Source organism: Merops nubicus, unplaced genomic scaffold (assembly GCF_000691845.1).
Source record: "Merops nubicus isolate BGI_N331 unplaced genomic scaffold, ASM69184v1 scaffold13006, whole genome shotgun sequence".
NCBI lineage: Eukaryota > Metazoa > Chordata > Aves > Coraciiformes > Meropidae > Merops > Merops nubicus.
Window position 1 is genome coordinate 40,175 of NW_008614700.1, and position 12,203 is coordinate 52,377.

A 12,203-nucleotide genomic window follows, 5' to 3' on the forward strand; every position below is an offset into this window, starting at 1 on the left:
CCACAGCCAACCCTTACTGTTGTTTTGGTGGCAACCTTGTTTAGATTAAATAACTTCCTTTTCCGATGCTTACCCTCCTGAGCTATTAGTAAGGGGTACACGTATCTTCTCATAACTTTAGTTTTGCTGAGCTGAAGCAGGAAGGATGTTTTAGTCTCCCTTCCTTGGTTCTCACTTCCCTGACAACTTTGTCAGTCCCTCTTCATGCTCCAGCTTCAACTCATGCTTTTTGAACCAGAATGACCAGAACTGTGCCTGGATTTATTTGACACATTTCTTACCAATGCCAGGTGCAGTGAAGTGAATTCTTCCTGTCAGGAAGCATCACTCCTGAGACACCCAAGATGGTCATAAAATTATTCCATTAATTGCTCAGAGTTGGTTTGATCAACCAAAGGAGGAGACCTGCCTCCTTTCATGTTTCTAACTTTGGAGCTTCAGCTTTTGGAAGGTTATGGGTTTTTTTGTGTTTTTTTTTTTTGTTTTGTTTTGTTTCATCCCCAAGCACATGTCATTTCAACCCAGTTCCGCTACTCCACTCCTCAAAGTTGCCTGATTCTCCCCAGATGATATTCTCACCTTCTTCTCAAATGGTGGTGATTCCCTTTTTTTTTATTTTTAATTGGCCAGATTCCTGCTTTTCCTGCGGAGTTCACCACTTCCACATGCAATATGACATTTCTTCTTTGGGAGCCATCTCCTCCTAGCCAGTGCTCTATCTACCCAAAAAGTCTTTTTGCACAAATCTCCATCTTTTGTCATCTTAGCTAATAATGTATCATGGCATCAAGTGTTATACTGAAATCTAGGTAGAGAAGACCTAACTTTTGCTTTGCATTATCTAGAAAAAGAACGAAATTAAATGCCTCCTGTATGATTTAACTTCTCTTAGCTCCAGGCTGCACTTTAGTCCTTTTGCCATTTTTTTTCTGTAGCCTTAGTTTGTATCATTGCAAAAAAGCTTTTCTGTAGCATTGTATAGTGTGGATCAACATGAAGCAGCATGAATAATATATAAAACTAATTACTTGAATACATATATATTTATGCTGGTGCTTTTGCTATAACAAAAATAGTAAAGCACACCATTTTGAAAACTGGACCCAAGCTTCTCCTCTGTCTTCAAAACCTTCTGCTAAAAATGTGTTGAGTTTTTTAGCAATCTTGTGGGAAGACAGGGCAAAGAAGAACATTTTTTCCCCACAAAAGAGCATTGGCTGGAATACCACATCTTTTAAAAATTCTTTTCATCTTCCAAATAAAAATATTATCTTTACGGTAAAAAGATGTTTAATATTTCCCTACTTTTTATAGTTTTACAGTTGTCTACTGTTTTTTTTCAAATTTTCAAATTTTGTGCCAGTTTGCAGCCAGGAATAAAATTTTAAGCCAAGTTATACACCACTGAAAAAGAAACATTGGTACAGCTTTAAGTATAATAACAATGCCTCTGTGTCCAGTACTTTGATATCTGTGATATTAATTTGTACATTTTGACTTCCTAGATACACATTTACAATACAAAGTGCAGGGTTTTTTTCTCATTAGGAAATCATTGCTCCCTACTGGTGGGAAAAGCAGCTACCACTGGTTTGTGTTATGGCTGAAATCTCAAGAAGAAACATGGAGGCTGCTGCTTTCCTCAATTCCACTGGTGTCAGCAAGAAAAGAACCTAGCTGAAGCTCAGCAGAGTGGAGGTGTGAGAGACCAAAATCATCCTTGTTATTTCCGGGAGACAAGTGGTGGGTCCCACTGAATAAAACAGGTGCTGTTTTAAGGAGAGAAGTGCCCGATATTGAATAAAAAAAATCACTTTCTCAACTTTATGGGAACAGTTTTCTGCCATAAGCTTAAAAAATTAAGTTAATTATCCTCGCCTTTGAAGCAGCCAGAAGTGTCACTTCTGGTGACATCGGAAGCGTCAGCATTAGCAGCTCTGACAGCTGAAGGAGTGACCGGCGGAGGGGCTGGCACCACTCTAATTTGGATAAGAGAAACCTTCAATTCCCTGATTGTTGGCCAATACTGTAATGGAGGGGACATTTCCCCAGGCGAGCACCAGGTAGCTGTGATCATCCCATGACGGGATGGGTAATGCTGCAGGGGTTCCCTGAGCTCACAGCCACCTGCAGAAGGACACAGGTTGGTTGAATTTCATAAATGGGCTTGCTTTAAGATAGCATGTGCGCATGGTTTGGGCTGCACATGTGTGTTTCTTTTGGTCTTTCTCTGACCTCATTTATTTTTTAATGTAAATATAAATTTTTATGTATTTTATATGAATATAAATTGATACCTATATAGGGTTTAAAATACCTGGGCATTAAATTTTGGTGCAGCCTGGGCTGGGTGCCCTGCCTGGTGCATGAGGGCTCAGCCTGCTCGTTGCCATTGGTGTTTGCAGGTGTTCATGTTACACAACTCGACAGATTCAGCTGTGGAAAGTAGGTAAAATACTGGCTGGGGGGGGCTTTGGGGGCTTTTTTGGGAGCTTTTAGTCAGTGTCTGTAGTGCTGTGTGCAGGTTAAAGCCCCTTCTCTACCCTTCAAGCAGGTAGGAAGTTCTGTTAATTTTTTAGTCTAAATGCTTAAGCTAAGTTCTTGTACAAAAGTTTTAAACTTCCTCTGTTTGGTGCATGTAATTTGGTAACTTTAACAATCTTTCATCATCTCCTTCTATATCTTATGCAACTGCAAAAAAAAACCCCAAAACTTTCCCTTTTTCTCTCAATGTTAAAATAGTAGCTGGCCTTTCATAGCCTGACCCCTGTGCTGTTTACTGGCTGTATGCTGCTTCTCCAAAACCAGTGTTCTTAGCAAAATAAACACATAGAAATTTTGATGGTAAATCTTTCAGTTTTTCTTTAAAGAAAATGTCTTTATATTTTTTCAAATTTTGTTTCTTTAAATTATGTCTGTAAAAAAGTGTGACTCTTGAAGTGAGTTCAAACAGAAATTCTTAATCTGAGTGGCTCTGACTGTAGAGAAAAGTCTGTATTTGAATTTGATGTCTTAAGCTTATGCTTGATGAATTTTCAAGAGGGGCATGTACTTGAGAAGGATACAGCAGGAGGGAAAAACCTCGCAGAAAGCTCTGTGGGTACCACTCTGCTGCCCCTGCTGCATTTCCAGGTTTGGTAAATAACCAGCGATCTTCGCTACTGGCACAGAATGCTTAACACACTAAGTGGGATGAGTGGGAACTGTGACTGAAGAGTGTTTTATTGAGGTGGCTTTCAATATTTTGTTATACCAAGACACCTATACAATAATTAATTAGATCAAAACTTGTGTGTTTAAACATTGAATTCTTTCATCTATTCTGGATACCTGGGCTTCTCCAATCCTCCACAAAAGTCTAAGGCTTTCTCATTTGATAATAGTGAACAATACCAGATTACAAGTTCTCTGCTTAATATGTACTTGTTGTTCATTTGCACATCGTTCTCCTTAACAGTGTCTAATTATCTGTTTAGATGGTGGAAAACTTGATTAGGAAGACAAATAGTAATGCTGGAGTGAAAGACAGAGACACGGTTTTATTCCTATCTAATGTAATTCCCTGTTTTAGAATAGTGTTAAACTTCTTCAGAGGTTACTGCAGTTACTAAATCATTCCATCTTGACCTCTAAAGAAAGTATCAATAATAATTATAAATACAAAATACACCTGAAAGACATTTCAGCCATCGTCTACCTTAGTTGAGGAATGATGGCTTGTCCCAAAACCAGCATCTGCGAAGGTGCTTTTTGTACCTACACTTGTACTCTTTATGGTGGGGAACCTTTTTATGCTGTAGAACCTGAAGAACTAGGCAGGAGGTAGAGTGAGATGAAATACCAGCTTCTCAGAGTTTCTGTGGTTAGGATCTTGCCGTCCAGCAAGATAAAACTCGCCTGGAGTGAAACATTCCTTTGATGTCCCTCTCAAATGTTGTGCTAAGGGTTTATATATAGTGTTGGACTTTGTGTAGGATCTTCAGCTAAGTGGATAAGTGTTGGTTTAACTGCCTTGCCTTGATGTAAGGAGTTACTGGAAGCAGCCACTCTTAAGTAGTAAACCAGAGTTACTTTCTTTTCAAAGTGCTGATTTAACATGTTGCTTACCAAGCACAATGATTTTAGATTGGAAAAATTTCTAGAAAAGTTGTCAACTGTAATGCCTCTAATGGAGTATCCTGTGTCAAGATATTTGCGGGTGTCTAGTGTCACTTAGAGTAGGTCTTAGTGTGCAGTCAGTAAATTTTATGAGATTAGTGCCCGTATCAAAATACCAGTGAAATGAAGTTCTTAGCTGTGTTGCTGTGGAGAAAATGATGTCATGGGAAATGGAAAGGTCATCTGCTCATCAAAGGTGGTTGGCTGATGGGTCAAAGTGGAGGCGTACCACCTTTTAGATATTGGCTCAAGCCATGTGTTAGCTCTGTTGGTGCCTGGAGAAGAGGCATCTGTGCTGTGGGAGTTACTGGTGGCCAGGGGCTTGGTAGGAGATGATTCCCTCCCCAAGATGGCAGGAAAGCAATGCTCTGGTATGACGTCTGGGTGCTGGCATTAAGGTACAACTGGGTCACATTTTGAAGTGTTGATCTGTAACCACAAATACATAGTCCTGAGTTGTGCTCCATTGAGGGTTCAGGCACAGTCTGTTTTCTTTGGGCTTTCAAGCTTTAAATACAGTGCTGGATTTAAGGGAAGTGGCTTCTGGTAACTACTTATTATTTAAAAAAAATATTATTTTAGATACAAAACTAGCTGTAGTTTGAGAGACATCTCTGATCTGAGAGCAGAGATTTTTAGATACTGTGTTTGTGTCTCATCTGCACTTCAGGTGTACATATTCATGCTAACTAGATACCTCTGTAGGTTCCAATGGTGTGTTATTTGTCAAATGTCTGTTTCTAATGCTGTTTGTGTTGTAGAACAGCCAAAACTTTTAAAATTGGCAATAAATTTATTTCACTGAGGAGTGACACATTTGCATATTATATATGTCAGTTGGACTTTCCTAAGGCTTTTCAGGATCATTTCAGATTAAAGGTGAACAGAGTAGTTTCCTGGGAGCCGGGCACTTGTGTGAGGGGCCTGTAAAAGCACAGGTATGGTTCATCTAGGGAGCTGCTATTAACCCAGCCCTGTGCTTACGTATAAAAAGGAGGCTGGCATGGGGACCAGCGTGCTGGAGGAGGACTTGCTGCTTGGACTGGAAATAGCCACCAGCATGAGAGAAATTACTGGCGTTCACATGGCAGCCTGCAGGGACTCTTCAAGTGAAGAGCTGGAGTGCTTTACACACCAGGAAAACCATGTGTAATCCACTTTTGGGTTTTAGTTTGTATTCTGCTTGCTTAAAAATTAAATATTCCTTAATAGAATATTGCTTCTTAATGAACAGACCCTCTTGTTACGGGACAGCTTAGTGCTGCTAACATTTTTCTCTCTTGTTTAGCTTTATTAGGTGCTATCTCCCATGGCTATCTGTAAAGCCAATTAGTGGAGAAAATAACAGCCATATTAATCTCCCAGAGCTGTGCAAGAAAGAGTCATAATATCACAGGGAAATTGTTCTAAGTGTGAAAAATTACCCACTTTGTCTATTTCATTTTTCTCAAACTCCAAAATTAATGACTTTCTGAAAAAAAAGATATATTTATCTCTGCATAAAGGGAGAGATTTGATGAATGCTAAAGAGAAACCAATAGAGCTGTAATAAAAATGTATATGTCCATAATCCTATGAATCCTATTCTAGCATGCTAAACTGCTGATTTGTATCTCTGTGTCAAATATAATTACAGGCAAGTGGGAGCTGTGTTATAATATCTATTAATCAAGATTATAATTAGGATTTTAAGAAGCTGCTTGCTCTAGTTGGGAACTGCAGGGAGGGAATGCCAGAGCTGCTGAGCCCTCAGTGCATGTCACCGTTTGCAGCCTGGGTGCAACCAGCACCCGGCAGCCCACGGAGAGCAGATGGCTGGGGGAGATGGCTGCAGTGAGGGCGAGGTTCAACCCATACTGCCTTGTGCATTTGAGGACAGGGAGGGGAGAAGCGGTCACTATCTGGAGAGATGCAGCCATTCATGCCAAGTCAGCACAAAGTCTTGATTTTCTGGGGAGTTTCATGCCCTTTAGGTGTGTCCCATTTGGTAGTATTGCTTCCTTGCTTATCATACTCCACTCAAGAGCATCTTAGCTCAGTTTGTGTTTTACAGCATGGACTATAAGGGACTATGCACTGGTTGCTACACATAATATTTTGGAGCACTTATGAATCTTTTGACCTTTGTAAGTGCCATATAAACAAAACAGGGTTTGAAAAAAAGAGGAGATGGAGAGCTTTTGCTGCTCACACAAGAGAAGGAACTGATAAAAGTAGGCTCAGAAAGCCAAATCAACTCTTTGAAACGGTTGATAATTCAATATTTTCATGCATCCAGTTTGGCCCTGACAAAAGTAAGCTGAAATAAGGTTCCCTCTCTCCTCTAAATATTTTTTCTGTTCTTTGAAAGGTTGCTTGATGCTCATGAGTTTGACAAGTCTGGATGTCTCTTTTGTCTGTTGTACCTCACCTGTTCCCCCTTATTTTTATTTTTTTTTGAATTCCTGTTTGTTTTCCAGGCATACTTTCCTCAACTTCTACCAGGTCTAGGCATAACAAGCAGAACATGATGTGAATGTTCCCAGCTTCATTTTAACTAAATTAACTACTTTTACAACCTTGGTGTCAGAGCTCTGAACGATGAAAGCTTGCCACTGAACACATGAAACAAAAATGAAATTAGCCAGTGGTAGAAAACTACAAACAGCTGAGACATTCAATTGTTGGCCATTTGAAGGATTAACTTCTAAATCATGTAGAGCTCCCTTGGTAGTTTAGCTAGTTGGGCACTCAAGGGTATATAAAAACACACTTTAAAGTAGAAATGTATTTCTTTACCTATAAGAAAGAGATTTACTGGCAGGTTGTGATATTATTAATACGGGATTTTTCTGCCATCTTCTGTAGTACTTAATCACACTTTCTTTTACGTTCTACATACACTTTTCTGTTGGTTCCCAATGAAAGACAGTGCAGGTGACCTTGATGTTGAGAGATAGATAACACCATTGCCTACAAATATATTTAACTAAAGTTGGTAAAAACTGCCTACTGTGTGAAGTTCTTGTATGTTACTTCCCCCTATGGTTATTTATCCACTTGAGATGTAATATAATCCTGGTCCCAAACATTTGTATCTGGTTGTTGTTATACTAATAATTATCTGTGTATTCTCACTTTACTGAAAACTAAGATACACCAGTGGAATAGTGTGGGTTTTTTTTAGTAAGACCATAGTAAAAGATTTTCAGAGTTAATTCATTGCAAAAGTCATCAAAGGCTTGATCAGAGCCATGAGAAAGGGAACTCTACTAATTATGGTATTTTTCGACATTTATTGAAATTCAGTCTTTTCCCTATCACCTGAAAACGTTGTCATGAACTAACTTTGTAAGGTAAAAATTCCCCAAATTTTTCCTTAACGTTTCTTTCAAACAAGACCCTGAAGTCTTCAAGTGTTTATGCAATCTGAAGGACTTTGATTTAAAAAATAAGACTGATGAATTTTATAACAGTCTTTTTAAATGAATAGCACTAAACAGAAGTGACTTCTCTCTTAGGGCAGACTTGATAACGAAGTCACTGTATTTACTTACGATATAAAGATATTTGTCCAGAGTCTTTTGCAGTAAAAGTCTGAAGCAAAGAGCTCATTTGGAGGAAGAAATAAATAACAGCAGCAAAAACAACACAAAGCTGAAATAAAGGGGAAAAATGTAGAATCACAAAGAAAACCTAAACAAATAAAGTGCAAACAGAGAGTGACAAGCGCACTCAGCCCCTGGATTGGTTATGGATGAGACGACAAGTATATGATGAAATTAATGACCCTCTGTCAACTTTTTAGATCTCTCTTTTAAAGAGAATGGACCCAAAATCAATAGCCCCCAAACCACTAGTACTCCAGTGAACCAGTTTATCATTTATCTTACTGCTGGCACTCATATAGAAAGTGCAGCCAAGCACAGCATAGGACTTTCATTGGTAGTCATCATTACATGCAATGTTTGAGCACTCCAGTTAAAGGTCAAAGGTGTGCAGTACAGCTCCTCTGAGAAGTACCTATTTGAAATTACCAATATCTGTGTATGGCTTATCCATGCTGTATACCACTATTTTTTTCCTTCCTGTGTGTATTTCCCCTTTCTGAGCTTTACCTGCTGGCTGAAGCAGTAGGGCTGTGGCTCTGCACCCAGGGTTGGGGCTTAGCTGATGTGTCCACTATTCATTCTGATTCTCAAAATGCTGTATCTCGGTTATTTCTAGAGACATCAAGCTGAAATCACTGGCATGTGAGCTAACACCTCTAATAACTTTGTTCTCAGTTTTTCCACTGTCAAAAAAGTATTAGAATCACATTTAAGAGAGGCTTTTAGATATTTACTTTAAGAAGTCCAAAGCAGACTCAGCTGAATTCAAAGTCTGTGTGTTGTAAATGGCGTTGTATGTCTGCAGTGAGATTAGTGTGAGTTGTACCAGTTGCTCTGCATGTATAGTAGTTGCTGCCTTGAAATGTGCATGGTCTGAAGGGATAAATTGGAATAAAATAGGGCAACGAATATTACCCCCTTACACAGATGGGAAACTGAGGCAATTTTCAAAAATGCTTGAGTTAGAAGCTACCTGTTCCTACAGGAAAGCTAATGAAGTAGAGATGTGAATTCAGGTATCTGCATCTTCCAGTGTGCTGACCAAGGGTGGTCCTGTGCTGCTGGTGTTTGGTGCTCAGGCCCCATCATAGGGGACTTGAGCTGGCATCTTCCCAGCACTCTACACCTGTGTCATGCTGTGGCTGGGATGTGGCTTAGTGTGTTTTGCCTGTGTAACAGGACTGTCTGTGTTCTGGGGCTTCAGCCTGGGCTCACCCACACCTGTACGCAGCCAGGGCAGGTGCTGGTAGTGCCAGGCTTGAGATGAGCGTGCAAAGAGGGCTGTGCTGACCCTAGGTGTGAGCCCATTTTTCTTCTCCTCGTGCATGTGCCAAATACAGGGTCAAAAATTCTACCTTTACAGAGCCAAGGTGCTCTGAAAATGTTGGCACAATGGAGGGAGAATAAAAAATTTCCTGACACAGTTGTGTGGGAAGGACAGCAGCTGCCCTGCACTGCTGCAGGCTACGAGGTATTTTAGTGCTCTTTTGTAGCAGCGAAGTCTTTTCCAGATATCTGCAGTCATCGTATGTGGGGATGCTGCCCTGATCTGTGGGAAGTGAAGCTGAGCAGCCATGCTTCAGCTCATTGCTGTGGGACAACACAGTGGTGGCTGTGGGAGGTGGAGTGTCCTAAAACACACCCTCACTACTTGATGGGTGTAAGGATGTGTCACATGTGTGAGGGTGGCAGGCAGAGGTTTGGAAGGACTTGGAAGAAAGGCTGTGACTAAACAGAAACTTTTGCCTCAGAACAAAATTGTGCTACAGACAAGAATGATGATGAAGATTTTCTAGTGAGCATGTGTCCTTAACTCAAACATGGTGGTTGTAGGCTGAAGAATTGGTTGCAATGGGGAATAGTGATAAAATGGGGGGGAACCCCAATAAAACCCAATGCAAAATATCTCTATATGATAAAAACATTTAAGGAGAAGAATGTCTCTAGGCATAATGTAGTATGTAGGTGCGGTATGTACATAGGTGAGATGAAATACAAGGCCAAGAGCATCCCTGTGACAGCACTTAGAAAAGACCTGCTCTGTCTTCAGTACAGCCATGCTGATGTGCAAGGGCCCCAGATCCTGCTTTTGTGGGTCTGAGGTGTCCCGATGGCTCCATGCCTCTACACCTCTGACCAGCCACCCCTGCAGCAGCTGGGAAGTGTGGTGGGGTCCTCTGTACCTCAAGGGTTGGGGTGAAGGTGATTTTCTTTTGTTGCAAGGGAAGTCCTGCTTTATTTCTGGCCTTGTGACGCACTCTCATTTTGGTCTGCTGTTCCAAAAGGTTTGTGCAGTTACATGCAACTTGCAGCAATTCCCTGCCGGGATCCTGCCTGCCTCTTCATATTGTGTACAGGTATGGTCAGGCAATGTGAGGCACACATACTGTGTCTCTAACAGAAACTGCATGCATGGTTTTGGCAGTCAGCTCCTGGCTTCTGCTGCTAAAATAATGGGATGCAGCTCTCCCACGTGGGGCACGACATAAGGACAAGCACCAAGGGCAGCAGTGACCAGCAGTGAAGGGAGAAGCAGCGTGTCCTTGGAGGGAGTGGGACTGATAACACGGAGCAGGGCTGAAGTTCAGGCAATGTGTGCATGCAGCAAAGTTAAATTCCTTGTAATGTACTTCAGATCTGCTGGGCATGAGCAGTGGTGCAGGATGCTCCAACTGCTGCGTGGGGAAATGCATCTGATAAACAGGGTTTTGAGTGTAAAGGCTGGAGTGAGGACTGGAGCACCAACACGTACCCCAGCGTGATGGGCAACCAGACTCGGTGGTGGTAGCTCAAAAGAGCAAAGATTACAATTAATTTTGTGCCTGGAATTAAATTTGTTGGATGAATTTTAGAAGGCTCGGCAGAGGGAGGAGAATTTGAATACACAGGCCACTGGGACTTAGTGCCACTTCCACTGACATCAGTGGAAAAGCTCCCATACCTGTAGCAGTGGAGGCTGGATCTCCTGTGTGTCCATCTTGCAGCTCCAGTCAGTAGATAAAACGAAAATCACCATCAGTGCCTATGAGCAAACAAGTAAGCTCTTCAATTGTGTCGTTCACCCTGCCCTCAGCACATTAAACCCATATTTTATCTGTAAGAGTGAATAGAGACAATTCCTTGAGTCACACCTATCATATCCTGTTTGCTGGTACAGTAAGTGCCTGATACCAGAACAGCGAGCTTGCATTGTGTTCCTTTCAAACAGAAAAGGCAAGTTGCTTCAAGTAGAACAATCCCTGTGCTAATTGCAACCATTTCAAGTTTGCCACTTCAGGCTGGTTTCCCTGAATGAACATGCTAATCTGTTAAGACTTGCGATATGTTAAGACATTTAATAAATATTTTCTTTTTAGTTTTTCTTTTCTGTTTTACAACTAGACCAGAGACTTTTTGGTGGAAGAAAGGAGGAAAGTCTTGTTTACTTTGACATTAAATCATCCTGTATTTAGTGTGGCAATATGTAGCTCCAGAGCATGATAAGACGGGGTGGGGGTGAAAGGGATAAACTCTGATACAAGCGTGTTCCTGGTTTTTGGCAGAGGTGCTTGCACCATCTTGGTACCCCATCTCTCCTTACGGAGGGACAGGCACCATTACACTTGCATCCAGTGCCACATACATCTACATTTCAAAGCTTTCATGACCCAGGCTTTCAATTTTAGTTCCCTGGAAACAAAAGCATGTTTTTCTTCCCTGCCTCTTTGAGCAGTACCAGCATCAAACTGTTGTGTTTACCAATCTGTGCTTTTATGATCTGTATTTCTAACTATAAAGTGAATGTTAAAATCTGAGTCAGGAAAATGAAAACTCACAAGGTGATTTAATGAGCAGAGCTTGGAGCTGTACTTCAGGGCATGTTTTGGAGCACACTTTCCTTGTGTGGGCAGTGTCCTTCTGTGCTCCCCATGCCCACCAACTGCTCACTGGGGTGTTGCTCCCTGGTGTGGCTGGTGGGCTGTGGTCCAGTTGGGATTGTACATGTCCCTGATGTCACCCTCCCTCTCTCAGGAAAGGAGCACCCTGAGTTACCTGCACAGAGATTGCAAAGGATTTTTAATTAGTGTCTGCATGCCTAAAAGTGTACATTGTTTTTAGGAGAAAACTTCCTGTACCTTAACTTGGAAGGGCCATAACTACTTTGCATATTAACTAGGAATCTTCCTCTTTAAAATCAAGTATTGGACATGTTGTGTGTATTATAACTTAAGAGCTTCAACAGAGCTGCATTTTTGAGAGTTGTATTCATTCTGGAACTGTACCACAATTCATCATATTAAACTTCATTTGTTGGAAGCCTTGCACTGGAATATGGGTTTGGTCTCTAAGGAAGTGCTTCATTTCTGTATTCCTTACCAATAACAGCACACGGCACTGTCTTTTTATTGCTCTGTGGCTAGCACCGTTCGTATAGTGTATTTCTATATAAGGGCTGGAGAGACCCCGATCCTGCTG